General features: G+C 41.0%; 1 protein-coding gene across 3 annotated transcripts in view; it reads right to left on the bottom strand.

The window, feature by feature from the left end:
* Positions 1 to 24,294, bottom strand: part of FAM110B (family with sequence similarity 110 member B) — a 182,491-nt gene that overhangs the window by 121,346 nt on the left and 36,851 nt on the right. For 2 of the 3 annotated variants that reach the window (XM_024200379.2, XM_024200378.2), the window contains one exon: positions 2,137 to 2,291. The exons of the other annotated variant lie outside the window; for it this stretch is intronic. The gene's annotated coding sequence lies outside the window, so the exon portion shown is untranslated. The remainder of the gene's footprint in view (positions 1 to 2,136; positions 2,292 to 24,294) is intronic. 3 annotated transcript variants of the gene reach the window in all.

Genomic DNA, 24,294 nt, shown 5'->3' with positions numbered 1-24,294 from the left:
TAGAAGGTAAATTAAATGTTTTCCATTAGTATGGTAAAGAAACTATATAGTTTTGTTTTCATTTTAAATACTGTCTCAAGTTACGGAACACTTTAGCTAGGATGTGGCAAGAGCTACATGTTTAATATTTGTAAAGCCTGCAATTCATGCTTATGTGAAAACAGATGTGTATACTGCACCGTTCCCAGGACCATGGATGCTTTTCTATTTTTTTTAATATGTTGTTGATTTTTTGAACTTTTCAGTTAAATAATGGAGGAAATTGAAGCAAAAGCCAGCACTCCCTTTGGGGGGAAAGAAACATCAGAAAAATCACAAGCACATGAGTAAAGCTGTGGTACAAAGAATGAAGTACGGTTTTGAAAAGCAATAAGCATAATATCACTTGAGGCAACACGTGAAGTTGCCTTGATCAATTATTCATACAATTTACAGCAACAGTTACAGTTGCATCAGTGAAGGGAAAATAAACTAGGGCAAACACAATCTTCATAATTATGAAGTATGCCCTTGATTTTCACTGGAACATTTGGCAACCGTTTCATGCCATGTGTTTCTGGTTAGTAATACCACCCCCTTTTCCCACCAAAAAAGGGAACAAATTGATTTGCTGGAAATAGTAATAGCGTTCAAGACCACGTTTCAATCCCACACACTCCCTGAATTATTGATAGCTTATGGTACCTTAAACTTTGTACAAGAATCATAAAAACCTCCTGTAAGTATATCCACTAACCACTATGGAATTATTCGATACCTTTTATGAAGCCTTTACTTGCTCATTATTCTTATAGTGTAAAATTCGACTTTTAAAATACTATTTAAAAGGGATACCACCACTCAAACATTACATTTCCATCTCAAAATTTTGTCCTTACCATAGGTACCAGTAATCCCCTAAGGTAACTGTAACTGAAATACTAGAGGGGAAAATATTTTTTTCAGTTTGTTCACTTTCTGTATTTGACAGTACTGTGTATAAGAATCAGTTTTGTGTTTTGTTCATGGTGTACATTCTTCCCTGAACCCTGCCAAACCGATGCTTACCAGTAACCAGCGGCAAGGCTGAAACTGAATCTGAATGGGCAACAGGCATCGAGAAATGGAAAGAAGTAGGATGAGGCAAGGAGGGCAGGAGTATGTTTGAGGTGTTGCTCTCAGGTATGTCTAAAAGACCCTTTCAGAGTCTTCAGGGCAGGGAACTTGTGTGAATTCCCAGCTGTACTGAAGTCAATGGGAGTTTTACTACTGACTTCCTTGGAGCCAGGATTTCACCCTATGTCTTTGAATGTGTTTATATAGTCCCTGCACAATGAGCCCTGGTCGGGACCTTCTGGGCACTACTTGTAATATAAATGATAAATATTAATAAAACTACAGCTGAGCAGAAATATATCTTTGCAATTTTTCTAAAAGGAATTTTTAAAACAATTGATGATTTCCTATTTAAAAGGCACGTCATCAGAAAAGTTATTTTATCGTGCAATAGTCATTTTAAAAATTTGAAGTTTGCAGCCCTTTGATTTTGATGTTCTGCACAGATTTCTTCGTCTTCCACATCAGCTGTTCCTAGAGCTTTTCAGCCAACTTCTACAGGTAAGTATGTTCCACCCATTCACCACAAAGTTCACATTTAACATAGAACAGAAATATGGTGAAAGTCTTGTCTATGCTACACAATAAAACTGTGTTTTAGTTGAGTCCCCTGAGAGGTTTGTAGCTGTAGTACAGAAGGGCCCAAACAAGTACAACTTCTAGGATTGCTGTTCATACTACTTATTTATTTTCCACCCTTTAGCCTTTACAAGTAATTAGCCAAAATGAATTTGGTACTAAGAAATAATTATTATACTGGTAAACAGATATTCTCTATATGGAAACTTCACTGTTCCCCTTTTGTTAGTGACATACTATAATGTTTCTATAGTTTTCCGGCCACATGAGAAACTAGTTATGAATGCTACAATTAAAGTTCAGTGCATCTTTAAAAACAGAACACATGACAGAGATCTCAAGCAAGCTGCTCCCTAGTGGATGTAGATTTGTGAACATGAAACTGAGGTGGTGTCTTTCAGCTTTAAAAGGAATTTTTGCCAGCTCAAAATTAAAATACAGTCTGAAAAATATATTTCTTACCTGGATATAAGATTTCCGAGCCTCAGCTATGCCACTCTGAACTACATAGAGTTACTTGCCTTAGGCTCAAGTTTCTAAATGGAATGAGGGATTTTTCATATCACTATTTTAGGCAGCTCTCTTCACCAGGAATTCCAGAAGATTCCTTGCAATGCCTAGAAACACAGCAAAAGTGAAGGATATTTAGCTTGATGGATATAGGTCTCAGAAACCACATTTTTAGATATGAATTGAAAATAGATATATTTAATATCAAAACCATTAGGTGAAACAAAAAGAGAACAGACGTTAGACAACAAAAGATATACAGATACACTTTTGGAGGAGGGTGGGTGGAAAATGAGGGGAGAGGAGGTGGTCAATGGTTTAGGCAAACCATCAAATCAGTTGCAGTATACTAGTCCTGCTAGTCAAAGTTGAGGGTCCTAATCCTTAGCAAACAAAATACACTTTCAAGTTATAAGTATGCCTAAAAAAACATTGGCCCCATTTGAAAATTACATTAACAGATGCTTTGGGAACCGGAGAGGGCAGTGGTGTGAGTTATGCCATTGACTTCGGAGGGGCCAGAATTTCACCCCAGGAATCACAATTCCTTAAGGCCTGGAGTCTCATGAGGAACGCAACTGCCTTTCCATCTAATATTGTCCCAAATGCTACCCCTGGATTATTATGAAATAACAAGAATTCTGTTTGGAGAGGAAATGTGGGACTATCCATTAAACTACTATCAGAACTGATGGAGGAGGCAGAGGCAGATTGATTACTAACCATCCTGGCTAATGTGGAATTAACAGCTACCTTTATAAAGCAAGACATACATAAAAATTACTTGTTTGAAGGTGGTGCTACATGGATTAACCTCGAGAGAGGCAGTTCTACTTTACATTCTAGTTTGACCTTCATTACCACCAGACACAACGGACTCATAGTGTGTAACATACAAAAGGCAAAAAGAGCAGTTTGGCACTGAATTCCCATTGATGTCAATGAAATTACAATCTTGTACATTTCTTCTAACTGTTACTGTTGTGGAAGCTTTAATCCTATGGACCTCATTCAGAATTTGATCCTAAGAAGAAGAGACACTATTCTGAGGTTATGTTTATCACCTTTCTTCAGCTGTGAGCAGATCATCATCACAAGTTTTTTAAAATTCCTTATTACAGGCAAAGCTGGTAGCACCATCTATCATTAAGGATACCCAACACTTCCCACTATAAGACCCTGTTTTCAGTTACTTATACCTTTTCCAAACTTCATCTTTTGGGCTAAAATTTCCATACCAGATGTATGCCTCAGTCTGAACTTTTCTAGAAAATTTCAGCCAAAATGGTTCAGCCATTGCGGAGATCAAGACTAGGGAAACATAAATTGTTTTGCCCATGTTAAAAATTCTGGAAACCTTTCAAGAAACTTATGTCCCCATGCTCCCCCAACCTGGGTAGAAAAGGGGAACAGGGGAGGAGACTGGGACTACTGGCAGGGGAAGGGAGGAGAGAGAAACTTGGACTGGCTGGGCAAGGGGACTGAGAACCAGTGGGGTGAAGGGAAGGAGGTGGTGAGATAGATCTAATGAGTAGGCAAGGTGTGGGGGCAGAATTGGGACGGGCTGGGCAAAGAGAGTGGGGACAAGGAGCTGGTGGGGGGATGGGTTGGGGGTTTGGGAAGAACTGAGGGCTGGTCTTCACTATGGGGAGATTGATGCTACTGCAATCAATGCAGCAGGGGCTGATTTAGCGCAGGGGTGGGCAAACTTTTTGGGCCAAGGGCCACATCTGGGTGGGGAAATTGTATGCAGGGCAGGGGGTTGGGGTGCGGGAGGGAGTGCAGGGTGTGGGAGGGGGTGCAGTGTGCAGGAAAGGGCTCAGGTCAAGAGATTGGGGCAGAGGAGGGGTGCAGGGTGTATGAGGGGGCTCAGGGAAGGAGGTTGGGGTGCAGGAAGGGTGGGGGTGTGTCAGGGGGCTCAGGGCAGGAGGTTGGGGGGCGGGATGCAGGAGGGGTTCGGGCTCCGGCCCAGCGTCACTTACCTAAAGCAGCTCCAGGGTGGCAGCGGCGCACACCGGGGCCAGGGCAGGCTCCCTGCATGCCTGCCCTGGCCCCGGCCCCACGCCGCTCCAGGAAGCCCTGCGGCCCCTGGGGGATGGGGGGCGGAGGGCTCCACGTGCGCTGCCCTTGCCGCGCCTCCAGGTACTTCCCCCAAAGCGCCCATTGGCCGTGGTTCCCTGCTCCTGGCCAATGGGAGCTGCAGGGGGCGGTGCCTGGAGGCAAGGGCAACGCACGGAATCCTCTGCCCTCCCACCCGGGGGCCGCGGGTACGTAGTGCCGGCCGCATCTGAGACCGGTGCGGGGCCCGCGGCACCACGGGGGGCAATTCCGTGGGCTGGATCCAAAGCCCTGAGGGACTGGATCCAGCCTGCGGGCCGTAGTTTGCCCACCCGATTTAGTGGGTCTAGTGAAGACTCGCTAAATCGACGGCAGAGTGCTCTCCGGTTGATCCCGGTACTCCAAAGTAAGTGGGCGGGAGAGCATCTCCCATTGATGCAGCACAATGAAGACACCGCGGTAAGTCGACCTAAGCTACGTCGACTCCCGCTACATTATTCACCTAGCTGGAGTAGCGTAACTTAGGTCGACTTACCCCGGTAGTGAAGACAAGCCCTGAGATTGATTGAAGGTTGCTCCCCCTCTGGGCTCCTCATTCTGGCACTCCCTAACTTTTAAGTGCTTGAGTTGTAATATTAATAGTGTACTTCTAAAGTATTTTTGTGTGTGTAGTATTTGAGAAGTTGTATGTGGTCAGGTAATTGAATACTATCATAAAGCATATGCACAAAGGGACCAAACAAACAATACACATGCTATGTATTACACTGCATACACATACAATGCGTATAAAAGTTAGTAACTTTTTTGTTTGACTCTGTCTACTCATAACATTTTCCATTAACTCACTTGGCATAAAAGTGAAGTACTTAATTTAAAAGATGCTTCTTGTGTGCACTCTATCGCTTTCATCTATTCAGTATGAAGTTGTGTGTGTCAAAAGCTCTTATGAAAAGCTGGTCTAAATTTTCTCCAGCAGTCAGCATTCCCATTCAAGGGAGCAATTAGTCAGTATTTCTAAATGTATATCTCTGTTCATCCACCCTCCTACCTTTGAACCAGGGTGTTCTTTGTACAAGGCAATGAGTTACTTTCCTAGTGATGTCATGTGATGCAGCACATAAGAAATGAATCACTGCTATGAATATAAATTGGGAGACTGAAATTGGTTGGTTCAGAAGATTGTTAATGGGTACAGAACCTTTCACCTCTAGGTCACAGGGCAAACTCAGAGCAACTCAACAGTGACTGAACCTGGTTAAAATCTTTCAATTGCCTAAGCAATGAGTCGGTTAGTGATGGACACGTGCCATGATTACAAAAACCAGAATTACAGTTGGCGGACTCAAGGGCCACTAGAAACACACTCCACAGAAGTTGTAAGATATTTCGTAGACTGTTGGTATAGCCAATATTTTCTGCTTTCATTTAAAATAAGGATGCAGAACATTTCTAGCTCTTCTGGGTATAATGATAGCCTTACGCATGTGAATCAGTGTAGCACTGTCTTTCTCAGTTTTCAGACAAATAGCCTGAAATATTAGCTCTAAAGCCAAAATCCTACCAAGTGCTCAGCAACTTTCATTCCTGTTAATTTCAGTGGGAACTGAAGGTGCTGGGCCCCTCACAAGCACTGTACTCAGCACCCCCAGTTAACTGCCCTATTCATCTTAATAAGTAACAGTAAAATTTAGGGACCCTAATTTTCAAGCTCTCTTGCTTAACATTAGATTCCTAAATCATAGCGTTTAAGGCCAGAAGGGACCACCAGATCACCTAGTCCAGGGGTGGGCAAACTTTTTGGCCTGAGGGCCACATCTCGGTATGGAAATTGTATGGTGGGCCACGAATTCTCATGAAATTGAGGTTGGGATGCAGGAGGGGGTCAGGGCTCTGGCTGGGGGTACGGGCTCTGGGCTGGGGCCAGAAATGAGGAGTTCAGGGTGTGGGAGGGGGCTAGGGTGTGGGGGGGAGGGCTCCAGCTGGAGGTGCGGGCTCTGGGGTGGAGCTGAGAGATTTGGGGTGTAGGAGGGTGCAACAGGCTGGGACCAAGGGGTTCGGAGGGAAGGAGGCGGATCAGGGCTGGGGCAGAGGGTGAGAGCTCTGGCTGGAGGTGCGAGCTCTGGGGTGGGGCTAGAAATTAGGAATTCAGGATGCAGGAGGGGGCTCCGTGCTGGGGCACAGGGTTGGGGTGCAGGAGAAGGATCAGGGCTGGGGCAGGGGGTTGGGGCACAGGAGAGATTCAGGGGTGCAGGCTCTGGGCAGCGCTTACCTCAAGCAGCTCCTGGAAGCAGCGACATATCCCCCCTCCGGCTCCTATGCAGAGGTGCGTCCAGGCGGTTCTGTGCACTGTCCTATCTGCAGGCACCGCCCCTGCAGCTCCCATTAGCCGCAGTTCCCGGTCAGTTGGAGCTGCGGGGGTGGCGCTTGGGGCAGGGGCAGCACGCGGAGCCCCATGGCTGCCCCTAAATGTATGAGCCAGAGGGGGGACATGCTGCTGCTTCCGGGAGCCTTGGCACTTGAGTGCGGAGCGGCCTCCAACCCCGCTCCCTGGCTGGAGCGTGGGAGCAGGGCAAGCCCCAGACCTCGCTCCCCAGTGAGAGTTCGAGGGCCGGATTAAACCGGCTGGAGGGCCGGATGTGGCCCACGGGCCGTAGTTTTTCCCACCCCTGATCTAGTCTGATCTCCTGCGCATCACAGGCCACCAACACCACTCAATATCTGCACATTAAACCCAACAACCAAAATTAGACCAAAGCATTACAGCCCAAAGACGCTAGACTATTAAGGGCAATGGGCAGAGAACAGGCAGGACCAAGGCACACCAATGCTCAAGGCCCCAGCAAAGGCAGGGAAATGATTAATTAAGATATACCAGATAATCCTGATAACCCTGGCAAACCCACACACCGCACATAAAAGCAAAAACGCCCCAAGGTCACTGCCAACCTGACCTGGGGAAAAATTCCCTGTATATGGCGATCAGGTAGACCTTGGGCATGTGAGAAAGAACCAGCCAGCGAAACACCTGGGAGAGAGACTGCTCAATGCCACTTCAGAGCCCCAGTGCTTCCTTTCCAATGTTCCATCTCCAGCCATAGCCACCACTGCATCCTTATTTCTAATGTCAGCTACTGTGATTAGAGTTGGGCTTATACTGTGCAATAATAAAATTAATGAATTCACATTTTTAAAATATTTTTGGTTTTCTGCAAATGTATGAGCAAGTTTATAAGCAAAAACATGTGCCAAAATAATTACTTTAAGCAAGTGTTTCAGAATATTTTCGGAAGGAGAATTCTGAATTTGTAATGATCAATATTAACTCTAGAAACCTGACTCTAAGACTTACGATCATCCAGTTAGGATACAGACTTGTGTGCCCAATCAGAATAGTTTGAATTTCAAATACTGAGATCTCACAAACTTCAAGCTATCTATGGAAATTATATATGAAGTAACTGTGTATCATGAATAAATCTGAGAAAAACAATCATCTCGGAAAATTTGCAAACAGAAAAAGGAGAAACATTTGTCTGATATGAATTGTTTACTGAGATTCTCCCACTTCTGGCTAATATACTCAGCCAAAGAAACTGGGTCTTGAGAGAGGAGATTGTTGATGTTGTCAGACACTGGTGGAGAAAGTCCCACTTATTCAGTTGTATTGGAAATTAAGTTTAGTTTGAGTTTTTCTGAGAAGTTGCTGGTTTTGTTTCTGTTGTGTTATTTCAAACAACGTCAAAGGTGCGAAGAATAGCAGATGGATGCCTTTTTATATGTGGTTATAAATAATAAGAAATGAATATGAGGCATGACATAAGTGTTATTATTTAGGCTTATATTCCATTATAGTTATGTAGGTATTTTACTATAACTATAGTGGTTCTGTGGTATTGTAGTTCTGCTGTTTGCGGCGATAACAGAAGATAAACATCAGCAATAAACAGATTAACAGAAACACACTTTTACAATTCAATACAAATATTAATTTTGTTAACCAAAATTAACAAATTTTAAATGAAAATCTCACTAAAATAATGCACTAAAGCGTAAAACTCATCCATCTTAAAACTGGAGCCACTTTGTAGGGATCTGCTACAAGGAAACATGTCTTCTTTCCAGACCCTCAGGTTGACTGGAGGACAGCAGAAACTGGTTGGTTCAAGCACCCAGCAAGCACCCATGGTTGGCCCGAAGGGCGCAGCTTGTGTCCTGTAAGTGTAGCTACTGAACCTGTTCCAGCCTTGGCTGTGCAGCTGCAAGAAGTTCATGTACAGGTGTCTTCACCTGTCTCTTCAGCCAGAGTCATAAAGGTTCTGTCTGGTGAATACTTCTAGCACAGATAGCAGGCATCAAATCAGTAGAACCGGTAAAAAAATGGCAACAATTTTCGTTCAAATTTTTCAAAAAAATATCTGTGAATAAAGCCATTAATATTTCAAAAGTTTTGGACCAGCTTTACAAATAACTCCCTTCTTTACTTGCCTACTGAAATTAGAGCTCTGGGCCTTATATTTCCCCTGTTAGAGCTGACAGGTGCTGCTGAGTCTAAACAGTGTACACACTGCAACTCCTCTTTCTGTATTAGTTGCTGCTGCTGCTGCCATCAACTTGTATAGGAGAAACAGATCCCTACGTTAAACTATGATAACTAAATTAACCTTAAAATATATATATATTTGTAACTGTCAAAGCGACACATTTTCTTTTAATGACTTGGAACCACAGGACATTTAGTTCTTATTTAAAGAAAGGATATTAAATTTCACCCCAAAGAGCCCAGTGTACGATCTGCATAGCCACTGTCATCTAGCTATATAACACCTTTCTTCGAAAATACCAATAGCCTCTATACCACTTGTCATTCAGGACATTCATTTCAAATAGAAATGTGGTGTTTTCCTCGTTTGACATTTTCCGCCCTCTTTTCACTCTCTGGTATGGCATGAAATCAAAGTGCTGGTGTTTGTGAAGATAACGCAGCTCTAAGGTCACAAAAAAAGACATGCCCAGGCTAATTCTGAAGGATTTATGAATGACTGAAATAATTCCTTATCCAAAAGCACCTTGCTAAACTTTCAAACATCACTGGGTGTACGCTGAGGGATTGTAGCTATTAAAGAGATATGCTGATCTGGACACTTAATAGCAGCAGGATAGGATACTACCTGTGCTGACTATCACTGGAGGAAAATGGAAGGAAAGGAAAGAAAAGAAATATTAGTCTACTGTTTAACTGTAACTAGATAGCTTGAGGGCTCCAGCTACATTCAGTTAAATGTGACAAACCCTCTATGCTAAGATAGATCTGAATGCCTTCTGCAACTGAAGAAAACTAGGATACCTTGATATCCTTGGAGAGAGAGAAGTTATTTACCAAAGCAGATAAGGCGTAGGAGGTCGCAGACTTTCAAATAACTGAAAATAAGGTACTATTTGCCAGTGGACATTATGCCAAAGAGAATCAGTCTACTGAATGTATACTCCAAATTTTTACAGACAGGAGAGGTGAGTCACTGCTCTTCTAAATCCATAAAGCATTATAGTCTCAAATCAGCAAAACCAAAACACAAGTTTTGAATTAAGAAGGCACAGTGAATTTAAAGGGTGTGACATTCTTAAGACATTGAAGGTGGGGTTTATAATTTAAGGGGCTATTTTGCCTCATTCCAGTAATTTCTCTTCCAATCTGTGGTTAGGCAATTTATTTCATAAACACACACGCTACATTAAACCGATGACAAGATTCAGAAATTAAACACACAAAAGTCAGGAAATGCAAAAGTTAGGTTCCCCACAATGAATGCTAACTCAGCAATACAATATGTTGCATTTTACCTGCCTGTGTTGTCAATTTATGCTTAATATATATCTTTAGTGTGGCAGAGTTTACTGTTGTTGTGGGAATCTTAACTTCTGAATTTCATGACTTCTGAATGGCAAAAAAAAAAAAAAAAAATCACCCTTTGGATAAAGACCAGGAATGATAAATTTTAGCCCAAAATAAGTGTTTGAGAAAACTATGAGCAGTGAAATGAGGGGTTTACTACAATATTATAATTCACCATAGAAAGTGAAGTCTGATGAAAACAGATATATTGGTGACTATTCTGAATGGATACGTATTACAACAGGAAAAATAGAGTGAAACTGCTACTCAGGGCATTAGCGTGGTAACAATCCCTTCTAAATTCTAACAACAATTTATTATCACTACTACTATTATATGTCTTACTTGTCATGCTTATTGTAAAAATGTGTCATCCCCCCCCAATTAGGCATGGCCCTACTAAGTAAAGTTTGAATCTGAAATTAAAATTTGGGGAAATTAAGGGGATTATGAAACTTTAATAATATTCCACTTTCTCTTCAATTATATGTGTACATACCCTGTTTCCCCGAAAGTAAGACATCCCCCGAAAATAAGACCTACTTCCAGTTTTGCCTCTCGCTGTAATATAAGGCATCCCCCCGAAAATAAGACCTCCCCGATAATAAGGCCACCCCGGAATATAAGGCCCCGAAGCTCCAGGAAAAATAAGACCTCCCCTGAAAATAAGACCTAGCGCATCTTTGGGAGCAAAAATTAATATAAGACACTGTCTTATTTTCGGGGAAACAGGGTATATATACAAATACACACACACTCATGATGAAAGTGCCATAAACAGAACTAATTAATTTTGTTTCCCTTCATTTCTTTACTAAGGAAAAATAGCTTACCTTAGTAAATAACTCAGATGTTAAAAGATCAAGTATTCTGACTGAAATCTGCAGCTATGCCTGAACTTAGTCTATAGGGGTTGTTTGTTTTAAACTTCCTATAGAAAGACTGACTTTCCTATGGAAAAACTTCATGCCAAACTCTAGGTTCAGGGCTGTTATTGCTTATAAGTTCCCCACCCACATTTTCAGTACTCTCTCTCTTTTTGTCTCCCCAAACAGTGTGTTTTACTTATAAAGAATTTACCTCTGCATTTGTATCCATTACAGATTAACCAATCAGTGTATCTAGGAAGTATACATTTTGTAGTCTGGGTGTCACTGTATGATCAACATGCATTCACTGTATGACACAACATGTGTGTCAAAAAAACAGTACTTACAGTGATCATACAATTATTTACAAAAGCACATTGGGCAAAATATTGTACAAGTCCTTACTCAAGCAGAAATGCACAGTGGACCCATTGTAAGGTTACATTTTAACAAAAAAAAGTGCAGAATATGTTTCTTTTAATACACTTCCACTGAAAAACTAACTGCTGCTGGCATGAATCTAGTTTTTCAGTAGCAATCATTTTCTACATATCCAACTACATATAGATGTGAACTGTATCATAGAATATCAGGGCTAGAAGGGACGTCAGGAGATCATCTAGTCCAACCGCTTACTCAAAGCAGGACCAATCCCCAACTAAATCATCCCAGCCAGGGCTTTGTCAAGCCTGACCTTAAAAACCTCTAAGGAAGGAGATTCCACCACCTCCCTAGGTAACCCATTCCAGTGCTTCACCACCCTCCTAGTGAAAAAGTTTTTCCTAATATCCAACCTAAACCTCCCCCACTGCAACTTGAGACCATTACTCCTTGTTCTGTATTTATTTCTATGTATGTGTATATGTACATCTTACAAAGGCAGGTGATTGTTTACTTACAAAGAACTTCTTAGATTAAGGAAAATGAAGAAAACAATGTGCAGAAGGGAACAGAGTTGCTTCACTTGCTGTACTATGCTATATGTTACCAACAATTGGTTTTTGCTTTTTGATTTTTTTAATTCCACTGAATTTACACATTGCTACAGGAGGGGCCTGGCATCCGGCTGAATTTGTTTGTATCAGCTTCTGTGATAGCTCTATCAAACAATAAAACCAATGGGCCAGCAGGAACTCAGTGCTGCGTGATGAAGGAAAGCAGTCTGAATTATTGCTGGCAAGACTAATTTCACAGATTATCTAGTCAGACATCTGCATCACACAGGACACTCCAATACATTATCATTTATCTCTGTCTTATTTAACTTCTACTTAACCATTACCACTTGGGGATCCCCTTTGATAATCTGTTGCAATGCCTAATAGCTCTGCTTATATTGTATGTAAAACAATCATATTTAACATATAACCATTTATGTAGTAAGGAGGAGATCTAGAAGCCATTCACAAAGTACACAGGAACACACACTAAACATTTTATTTACCAAGGAAAAAGAAACAGTAGACGGAAGATATCCAAATATAATGTAAAAGATTTTTTATCCTTGCCTATGGGCATGTAAGGGAGAAAACAATTAGTAAAATACTGAGTGTTTGAATATATACTATCATTTTCTTACTTTGATAAACATAATTCAATTTAAAAGATTTCTGGGGACAGCAGTATTAGCTATAGTGAATATAGTCCTCTATCTCAAACATAGTATTGTAATATTGATTCTACAATTAAAAGTTCAGATGACATTCAAAATGCTTATTTTTCCATTTACTGTGACAAAAAGTAAACTTTTTCGAAGGGAATTTCTTACATTTGATCTCAAGCTATAAGTGATGAAGAATTTAAGGGAGATACAGAAAGTTGCAACTGCAAGGACAGAGACTGGAAGTCGGAAAGAGAAGGCCAAGGGTATTACCAGTGTCTGAAAAGGCAGGTTCTCCTCCAGTTTGAGAGACAGAGTAGTCCAACTACTTTCCAATGTACAGGTTTGCAGTTTATTTACTTGCAGGGGCAGATGCTTCACACATACAAAATCCTTCAGTTTGATGCATGTTCACTTGGGGCCAGATTCTAATACCTTCATTCACACTGAATAACAGTATTTCAGAAGGATTGCTCATGCATTATGGTGCTATGTTACATGAGCACCAGTACCAAAATCTGGCACTTGAGTCTACATTAGATTTCGTAGTTTGTGTGTGTTCTTGCCAGACTGTGTTTATGCATTAGCAGTTTTTATTTATTTTAACTTTAAACTTTACACTAACAAGCTGACACTAGGTAAGTATGATAAAAATGTCAAATGCTAAAGAGGACAGAGTTGTCTGCTACATTAAATAATAAGGATATCCACATCTCAGAGCAAAGCGGCCAGGATTGTGCACAAGTCAAGAACCTTTACTTTGATGCTAAGGGATAACAATTACAAAGAGCAAATAAAAAGTAAGATTATATACTGGAAAATACGTCTTTTTAAATGTAAATGATCATGAGAGATTGAATATCAAGGAGTTAAATGTGCTGTATAAAGTATCCCCTCTGTAAAAGTTATAACAACAATCTAGTAATGTACCAATATTGTCAGTAGAGCTGGGCATAATTTTTCAAAGAAATTTATTTGGCAAAAAAATGTATTTCAGGTCAACCGAAGTTATTCATAAATTCATGTCAAGTTCACCTAACAGTTCTGACTGAACCAAGAAAGTCAAACTGTTTTGGTAATGCTGAAGCAAAACATTTCAACCTGAAAATGATCATTTTGATTTTCAGGCATTTTGACAAAAGTAACTGAAAGGAAGACTATACCACAAAACGGCCAAAGACGCCGCAGCTCCTTTAGCTTTAGCCTAGTGATTAGTGCACTCACCTAGGATGTAAAAGAGACCTGGGTGCAATTCCTTCTTCTGCCTGATGTGGGGGAGAGATTTGAACACAGGTATTGCACACCACAGGGAAGTACCCTAGCTACTGGGCTAAGGGTCATTCTCTTTCTCTCTCTGGCACAGTGGCTATTATATTCATGAATGACTATGAATTGTCACTATAAGTGACAAAGAGGTTTTGTTTCAATTCAAGGTTTTTTTCATTTTCCATTCACATAAAATTTTTGAAAAATGTTTTTGGTTCAATTCAAAGTTAATTTTTTTGTTTGTTTTGTTTTTGGAATTGTCAGTAAATTAAAAAAAAATCCATTGTTTGCCCAGCTCTAACTGATAGTGCCCTATGGCATGTCACATCTTCCTTTCCTCCTTCAGTAAGGTGGTGATGGGGGCAGGGGTAGAGAAAGAAGGCTACCAGCAACACAGAGGAGAGGCTTCGGGTTGATCAGCCATCTAGGTGAAGTCATAGGTGAACATGAAGAAATTTATTCCTGAACAGGGTTCTTGAATGAGCCTTTAGTGAGATTTTCAGTTCCTGCAACTCTTAGCTTCTGAGAAAGGCAGGTGCTGGGATTCCTCCCAGGTCTTTGTCTCTAGATTTCACTGGAGGGCCCACCTCTAGCCTGTAAGTGTAGTCCTCTAGTGACGTCAGCACGTAACTGGTAATTTCCACCTCCAACCCGAATACAGTGATTAGATGTAAAAAACAAATCAATTCATACCTGGGAGATCTACTTTATCAGAGGTATTCAATAATAATTCACTTATTCCATACTCCCTTACTCTAAGAAGAAGAGAACCAACCCCATAAGGAGAATGTTCATCTATATATGCTAAAATAAGCCCCGGTTTAAAAAATGGTTAGTTGAAGCACCTTAGTTCAGAGAAGACACAAATGCATATAAGAAACCAAGACTAGCTGTTTTCCCTGGGTTTCAAATCTCAGTTTGGTTGCAATACTAGCTGAACCACCACCAAAAATTCCAGTTTAATACTTGTGAAGTTCAGTGGCCAATAGCAACTAAATCTGAGTAACTGATTGTATTTCTCAAAGAAACTGGAAGCTGGCAAACATGTGAGGGGCAAGCAGCCAAACCAACCATTAATGCTGAGAACAGTATAAATCATCAAATGGAATCTGAATATTTCACACTTCACTTTGGAGGACATAAGCCACTTACAGCTTCTATTATAAACATTTAATATTAGTGATCTGTCAAGTTATAAAAGGCATGATGGCGCCAATGGCCACAGAATCCCTCTCTCTGACCTTGGACTTTTGTTCTCAAAGTATCAGATCAGTACTGAAATTAAAGAGTTCCTGTATTAATGTACACATTAATTCACAACTCTTAAATTTATACTTTTTAAACTAAGTTTAATAATGTATAAATTAAACTACCACCTGTGATTTTTCTCCATTTATACTGTTCACCACTATATAGAGCTCAGAACAGTAGTAATTAGCCGACATTGCTTTTCTATGACATGCCATGTGTCTGGTTTTCATTTGATAAATCTTATCCACATTTTACAGCACTGCAGTCCAAAGCAACAATCATACAACTTTAATGAAAAGCTTGTAAAAACAGCAATGAGATTCATGCCAGGGACAGATTTAATTACTATTAGGCATATTATATAAATAGTATTATAAAAGCCTTTAATACATCTGTGTCACAGCAGCAGGGAAGCAGAAAAGGTGGTAAGACAGAGTCTGGTGTTGGAACAGGGCAGACTGTTGACAAGCCCAAGGCCACTGGCATTTGACATTCACACTTGATTGCTCCATCAAGCATGCATTCTCCTCTACACTGAAACTTTAGAATCAATGGGTTAACTTTGCATTTGTATTTGAGAGGCAATTAACTAGCCAACATCTGTTTTACAAATGGGATGGACCACCACAGTTTTAAGGAACGGTTTCAATTGCCACTTTAAATTCAGGATTCCACAGTTAAGTATGTTTTGTCAACCTGTTTAGTCTATACAATATATTTTCATAAAGAAAGATACATTGTTTTGGAGATAGCTATATCGTAAGTGAAGATGCTCAGATACCACAACTTGTGCGTTTTACCCAAATAAAGAGCCAACATTTGGGGTTCTCAGTGATTTTTAGTTCAGATTGCTGATGAAACATATATATTAAATATTTTGTATAATCAATAGCACTACAAAATAAAATATGAAATATAGCAACTTCCCGGATACCATCGGAGACTTACATCTTCCTTGAAAGATGGTGTCATACTTTTCTGCTTCTGTATAAACTTAAAAGGTTGGCATGGCCACCACATAGGTATGTACCTAAAAGTTACCTAAAACCTAACTCTTAAGACTTGGGTTTAAAAGTTTAAAAGTTCTTCAAAATTTGTTTTAGGGTTAAATGGTGACCTCTTCCAATACAGAAATGCACAAAATGCTTAATTATAAATAATATTCTAAGAAAGTGTCTCTGCACATACGTATGTAAGGAACATAAAAGCAAGTGTATTTAAATGTCAAGAAATACATATAAAAAAGTTTCATAAAAGCAGCAGCAGGTGAAGAAATTTCTGCCTTCATCTGTCCTGCAGCGTTATCTTTTCCTCTCCCACGTTTTTCAATCTGTTCAAATAGTAAATTTTGCATTATATGGGTATGTGAAGATGCAATGAGATAAATTTCACTGTTGTACATCTCACAACCCTACTGAAGTCATCAGGGCTGCATGGGATGTAACTCAATGCAGTATAGACTAGTCACCCAGAATCAGACAAAATAGACCACATTTAAAGAAAAAAGTAGCATCGCTTGGTTGTTACTCTATGTTAACAGAAAAAGCCAATAAGTGTAGAAAAGTATTACCCATATAGATACAAATATATATTTTTGTGAGGTCAGAATGGAATGCAATAGGAAAGAGAAATTTCAATTATTAGTATAATTAGAAAACTCCAGAGTTCCCCATGGTTTTAAATCTGTCTACAGTTGAAAGTGTGGGAAAACTATTTCAAACTGTCACAGCATGACAGATTATTGCAATATTATTATTTATTCAAGTGTGTCTTCATTTTTAGTTGTATAACTTCTGGGCAAGAGAAAAAGTTTGTTCATTTTATACATGAACGCAGATTATTTGAAGATTACTTTTTCATTTAGGAGACTAATGATTTTAAAAGTGTGTGTGTGCGCGCATGTGTGCACACACACACGCATAATTGTTTGGCCTAAGCTTTCTTTGTGTTGACAGTACTTTAGCGCTTACATTGCATAGTGATTTCCTCACAATGTTATAAATTCAGTCTTATGTGGGTGTCAACTGGTCTACTTAGAAGTTTTGCTTCATATCTACAAAATTTATGCTAGTAAAAAAGATCCAATTACATTAGTCATATGGACTATTACATTCTGTTTAGGGCTTTTTGTACAGCTTACTTATGAAAGTATTTGACCTGCAATCCCACACCTTACAAAAACAAATCTGAAAGTGACAAATTTGATTAATCACATATTTTAAAACGTGACCTAAAACCAACATTTTACAAATCAGATTTGTATCATAGGCACCGTCTATCACAGCAGAAGGGAAGGATCCTCCATCCACCTCCCACACACCAGCGGAAGATCCATATGAAAGTAAATTGAGTAAATGCATACAATTAGAAAAGCCAGTAGTCAAGGAAAGAAAAAATTAAAAACAGGAAGCCTGAAAATTCAAATGTGAACTTCCATTTGAAAAACCTCAAACAGAGTTAACTACAAAAATATAGATTAATTCATAGATTTTAAGACCAGAAGGGGCAATTTTGATCATCTAGTCTGATCTCCTGGAGTCTAACACAGACCACAGGACTTCCTTTAGTTAATTCCTGTTTCAAGTCCAATAGCTGTTGAACTAGAGTACTTTTAGAAAAACCTCAAGTCTTGATTTACAAATTTCCAGTGATTCAGAATCCAACACAGTCCGTGGTAAACTGTTCCAGTAGTTAATTATCCTTACTGCTAAAAATTTGCACCTTATTTCTAACATACAACCTTAAAGGGACACTATCAATTTAATAATGACCACAGCTTTGACATTTTTAATCTATTGTTCTTACAGTAACAAAGTTTACCATAATGGAAACATCTAAGAAAAATATTTCTCTGTTCTTTCAGTTTACTTTGTGTATTTGACAGCATTTTGTTTATAGTCAGTACAAATATTGGCAGAGGAACTCAGAGCAGATGTAGCAAACTACTTCTAGGTCTTTCTGTAAGTGACAGATATCACTATTTTAATTTGAATCACTGCCCCTTTAATTTTGCCCTGATCCCTACGTACCTTCCACCCCCAAATCAGGAGACACCTGTATACCACAAAAATTCAACATACCTGGTTTTGTAATTCCTAAGTGGCAAATGTCACTGGTGCCATCAGGAAAATGGCTTTGTGCATTTAGGAACCAACCAGGGGTGAGAGATCAATGGAAAAATTATTATTTGTTTACAGTAATGCCTTTTATATGCTGGAAACTTTCCAAGACTCCAAGAAGTCAGAAAATTACAGTCCTAAGGATCTGCTTATCTGTCTTTCCAACAAAAATTAATTTTAAATCTTACCCCACCACACAGTACTATAATAGCTAACTTTTCTAGCAGAGATCTACTTCCAAGGCCTGATTTGCATTGCCTGGAAAGGAAAAATAACTTAATCCTGATAGCCTAGCTCTTTCTAACTTCATCAATTGCTCCTGTCACTCTATCTGAGAGAATCACATATCAAGCTCTCTCTGTCTCTCTCTTTATTAGAATTACATTCAGGTGGCCATGAAACAGATTAATACATATGACTATGGTAACTGCTCACACAGCATTAAAACCATTAAGTTTCAAGGAATCCAAAAACTGAAGTCTGTTTGCCTAGAACACTTGCTACTAATTATTATGGAACAAATTCATTAAAAAAACAACAACTAGTCTGCTTACAAACAATTTGCAAATGAAAAGGGAACAAAATGCATAAAATTGTTATGAATAGCTCACCCAATGCTACTGTAACAGATGGAATTCACATATAACCCACCCATGGGCAGGTCAACAGGGGTATAATGCAGCTTCTCTACTGATGCTCTGAGTTGGAATAGGAAAACATACACATAAACCAAAGTGTTTTAATTCTGAAATGCTGCTGCAGTCGCTCTTGGGAATTGTAGTTCACGTATATCGTGGTCCCATTCTCCTCTATGGGCTAGGTTCCCATCACTAAGGATATGTATACACAGCAAAGAAAAGGGTTTTTGCTGTGTATATATACACTCCACAAGGACAGTCTACGAGGCATCCTGGAAGATGTAGTGGGATGAATGAGCCGGGACCAGAGAGGTACAGAAATATTGCCTTGCCAACCCAGAGTATCCAAAAATCATAAGATTGACTTAAAAAACATACTGAGGCTCAAAAAGCCTTTCCAATTAAAATGGATTCCACTGTGCATAATACCACCACTTCGTTCTTATATAGCACTTTTCGATCAGTAGATCTCAAAGTGCTTTATAAAAGAAATCAGAATCATTATCCGCATTTTAGATGGGGAAAACAGAGAAAAAGCAGGGAAATGATTTGCCCAAAGTCACCAGGAATAGAACACAGGTCTCTTTTGCCCCAGTCCAGTGTTCTGTCAGCTATGCCATGCTGCCTCCAAAATTATAGATTCATAGATTGTAAAGCCAGAAAAGACCACTGTAATCATCTAATCTGACCACAGGCAAAACGCAGGCCACAGAACTTCCCTAAATTGATTCCTGTTGGAGTATGTCTTTTAGAAAAACATCCAATCTTGATTTAATAATTACCAGTGATGGAGAATCCACCACAACCCTTGGTAAATTGTTCCATTGGTTAATTACCCTCACTGTTCCTATCACAACTTCAAGCATAGTGGGAAAGCGTACATATGTGAGTTTTTACGGAGGTTATCAAGATTACATCAGAGGAAGGTGACATTTCAGAATGTTACAGAAATAGAAAAGCCATTGCCAGTGTTTCAGAGCAGTGATTCCCCCTCACCCCCTAAACTATGGTTGAAAACTATATTTCTTGAGTCAGAAGGCTTTGCAATCACAGAGAATAATTTCTGTTGAATACAGTTATTAGTAAGTTATTAATAAGACTGACAATCTCTTGACCTAGTTTTTTTCATAGCTAAAAAACCCCCACCAATCACACACACACCCCCCCCCGGTAACAGTCTTGCCTTTTGAATACCAACATATGATACTTACCACACACAAACAGATATTCACAAATAATAACAAAACTGCTTTTACCTTGTTCTCCAATAGCCAATTTTGTTTCATGAGAACACGAGTACAAATAATAATGTTTTATTAAAATAGAAACTTGAACTCCAGGTAGAATGTATTTATTTTTCAAAAGCACTTCTCATTTTGATTAACTTTCTTTTAGCCTGCTGAGATAATTGATCAAAACTACACAGGAATTAAAATTAGCACAGGTGGTGTTTATATGGTTCAAAGAGAATTAATCCCCAAATGGAAAATATATTACATTAGTGTGCATATACAATATAAATATAATATAATATAATATAATATATATACTAGTTCTGACTTTAAAATATTAACCACAAAAGATTAAACTAAAAGTGATGTTGAAAGGTGAAGTCTTTGTTTTCTCTATATTGTAACTTATTTCATATCCTAACAGAAATTTTAAAAATAGGGGACTGACATTCCCCTGGTGTTATCTGGACCGTGGATCTGCTAGGTCACTCCAATCCTCGACTCTGGGAGCCAGCCTTACCCTGTTCTGCTGTGAGAACCCCCACTCCTGGTCTGTTTCACACACAGCCTCTAGCATGTAAGCGGCTTAGATTGTGCAACCGAATGACACTAGTCAATATCTTCGGTCCCAGACACAACCCTAGGAACCTCCGTTGTGCAGTGTCGTTATGCCCGCTGGATGCTGCAAGCTTATATAAGTTCATCAATTTAACAAAGAAATTCTATGTACCAGGCTTGTCATCCCAAGGGGAGTCTCTGACAACCAAATACACTGCTTCAGATAGAATAAACAAATTTATTCGCTACAAAAGATACATTTTAAGTGATTATAAGTCAGAGCACAACGAGTCAGATTTGGTCAAATGAAATAAAAGCAACATGCATTCTAAGCTGATCTTAACATTTTCAGTGCCCTTACAAACTTAGATGCTTCTCACCACAGGCTGGCTGGTTGCCCTTCAGCCAGGTTCTCCCCTTTGATCAGTGCTTCAGTTGCTTGGTGGTGGTGTCTGTACATCAGAGTTCGGCCCGTGGGAACCATCCTGACCGGTCCTTGAGCTCCCGACCAGGAGGCTAACCCCCAGCCCCTCCCCTGCTGTCCCTCCTCCCCTGCAGCCCCGCGGACAGCGCTCTGGGCAGCGGAGCTGCGCGTTCCTGCCGAGCAGAGCTGTGCGCTCCTGCCGAGCAGACCGGCAGCATGTCTAGCTCCGGGCGGCGCGGCTGCCAGACATGCTGCTCTGAGAGGCATGGTAAGGGGTTAGGGGGTTGGATAAGGGGCGGGGGGTCCCGGGGGCAATCAGGGAGCAGGGGGTGGTTGGATGGGGCAGAGGTTCTGGGGTGGGGGGGTCAGGGGACAGAGAACAGGGGGGTTGGATAAGCGTGGGAGTCCCAGAGGGCCTGTCAGGGGGTAGGAGTGTGGATAGGGGTCAGGGGCAGTCAGGGAACTGTGAGCAGGGGGGTTGGATAGGGGGTGAGGTCCCAGGGGGCAGTTAGGGGTGGGGGTCCTGGGAGGGGGCAGTTAGAGGACAAGGAGAAGGGGGGGTTGGATGGGTCAGGGGTTCTGAGGGGGGCAGTCAGGGGGCAGGAAGTGGGAGGGGGCAGATAGGGGTTGGGGCCAGGCTGTTTGGGGAGGCACAGCCTTCCCTACCCAGCCCTCCATACAGTTTTGCAACCCCAATGCAGCCCTTGCGCCATAAAAAGTTTGCCCACCCCTGCTGTAGATGGAGGTGGAAGAGAGAGGAAGAGCATGGCAAACGTCTCTCCCTTTCTTCCCTCTTGGCTTTGCCCGCACCCCTCTTCAGAGTCAGGTGAGCATTACCTCACTGTAGTCCCAAACTGACCAAGGGAAGAGGGGTGACTCACTCGAGAGTCCAACAGATCCTTTGTTGCTGCCTAGGCCAGTGTCATTTGTTCCTGTGAGGCTGGGCTGAGTTTGTCCCATACATGCCCTAATGACGTGTGAACTGCCCCTCTGTTCCTGGAGAGTTTTGCTTGGGCCTGTTTTGAGCCATGAGGATACACTTTCAGTCTCATAACTATATACACGAAATTACAACCTATAACATTACTATAACAACAATGCTCAGTGCATCATGAGCCTTCCGAAGACACCCGACATGACAAACCTTGCATTGGATACCACACAATCATATTATAAGGATGAACATGGGGGTGCAGGGTGTTCCCCTAAGATACAGAGTGTCACAGGGACCTTTTTTTAAAAATTCATACCATAAGAATATATCACCTCTGACATAAATATACAACCTCAGACATGTATATATATGCAATTATCCGTATGTGCAAACAAACCAAAAATAATTACAAACACATATTCCAACTGCACTCTGGCCCCAATTAGTCAACTTTGTTTTTGTTTTTCTTTTTTAAGAAGCAGCAAGGCTATGGAAGATCGGGATTGAGGTGTCCTGATACTGCTGGAGAAGGAAACAAAGAAGGCCTGTGTGAACAATGTCTGATTCCAGCTAATATTAAAGGTTCTCAATATTAAATAATATTATATTCAGTCCAAGATTTTTAACAAGTTTTTAAAAAGATAAACACTTTTGTATTTCAGTATAACATATAACAACAACTTTTCAGCACTGGATCTGCATGGTTTTAAAGCTTTCTGAACGGTGTAAGGAAACCAGATGAGCTAAGACTATTTTATTGCCAATACACAAATCTGTTCAAAATCCTTGCTTATTTCCTTTGCCAGTTTTATACTGCTACAGCTGGATCACAACTTCCTTACACCCATGAGATCAGGAACTGTTTGAAAAGAAATGTATGATACAACTAAGCTTTGTGTCAGCGGGCCGTGCCTAATATAAAAAATGTGAATTTTCCCATTTCCCAACCCCCAACCTCTCCTAACAAAACTAACTAGCATGTCGTTAATCCCTAATTTGTTGCAGTACTTTGTTAACAGATTTTAAAGACACATATACCTAAATCACAAAGGATATAAAGAATTTGTTCTGTGCTCAGGGCTCATGGCCAGGCTTATTTTCAAACGCAAAAGAAAAAGCTATCTACGTACCACCTAGAATTGCATTCACTATCATAGAAACGGAGTTATCCTGCCTTTGAGGGGGTTTACAGACCCCACGCTAAGGTAAAAGGTGTGGTGGAACAATGTTGGACCAAGTATTGTGAGCTGGGCATACTCCCTAAGAAGGGACTAGTTTAAAAGATCTGGCAGACTAGCAGTGGGAGCAAGGGGCATGCAACAAGGCAGACAGGTTATAGCCGCAGAGGTGGAACTATCTACAAAGGAAATACCAAGATTGTGAGTACAATTCGGCCAGGATCCACCGTCCCCCTGACTAAGCAGGTGGGATGGTGGGGAACAACTGAACTCTGAATGTGAGCTCCGAAGTGTTGTGTCTGGATCTTCTGTCATGTAAGAGCTCACTCTGACACAGGGTTAATGAACCAACTCCAGCTTTATTGTGGTTGCCTACAGCCTCAGGGCTTGACAGTTACCCTGGAGGTGTCCCTTCCAAACAGTTCTCTCCAGGAAACAGTATGCGGCCTGAAAAGCGTTGCTAGCACTTTCATATTGTTAGAGGAAGCATCCCTCCCACTCCCACCTCCCCAGCTGAAACCCTGAACTACTGGGACTGAGTAAGCAAAAGTCTAGTGCCAAAAGTCTAGTGCCAAACAGAAGGGAAAAAGAGGGAAAGCAGGGAGCGGCCTAGGGGAGCCTAATCTGGAGTAGCAGCCAGAAGTGACTGAGAACCTGGCTGGGACTTGGTGGAGAGGGAGGGCCTGTGTCCCCCCTATCCTTCCCTTAGCCTCCTATGAGATCCTGGAGGACTCCAAGGGGGTGACAAACTGTGGCTTGGCTGTCAAGTCCCCAGAGAGCCCAGAAGAGCTGTCTCCAGGCTTGGAGAGACTGTTTGGGTGTGGCCTGACTGGCCCCCAAGCTCGCTACAAAGTGGTAGAGAATGTGGGCAACATAAAAAAGAAGAGCGGTGAGCAAAAGATGGATTTGGGCAAGATGTTGAAAAAGGAGATGGACCAGCAGGAACAACGGCAGCAGCAGACCCAGTTGCTCCTGGCTGCTCAGCAACAGCAGCAAGCCTTCCAGAAGCAGCAACACCTCATCAGGGAACTAGCAGCTCAGCAAACAGACCAACAGCACCAACCGGTGCAGCAGATGGCCATACTGTTTC

Source organism: Terrapene carolina, unplaced genomic scaffold, assembly GCF_002925995.2.
Source record: "Terrapene carolina triunguis isolate 2854851 unplaced genomic scaffold, T_m_triunguis-2.0 Scaffold58, whole genome shotgun sequence".
Classification (NCBI taxonomy): Eukaryota; Metazoa; Chordata; order Testudines; family Emydidae; genus Terrapene; species Terrapene triunguis.
Note: the sequence above shows the minus strand (reverse complement) of the source record. Positions and strands in the feature narration are given on the sequence as shown.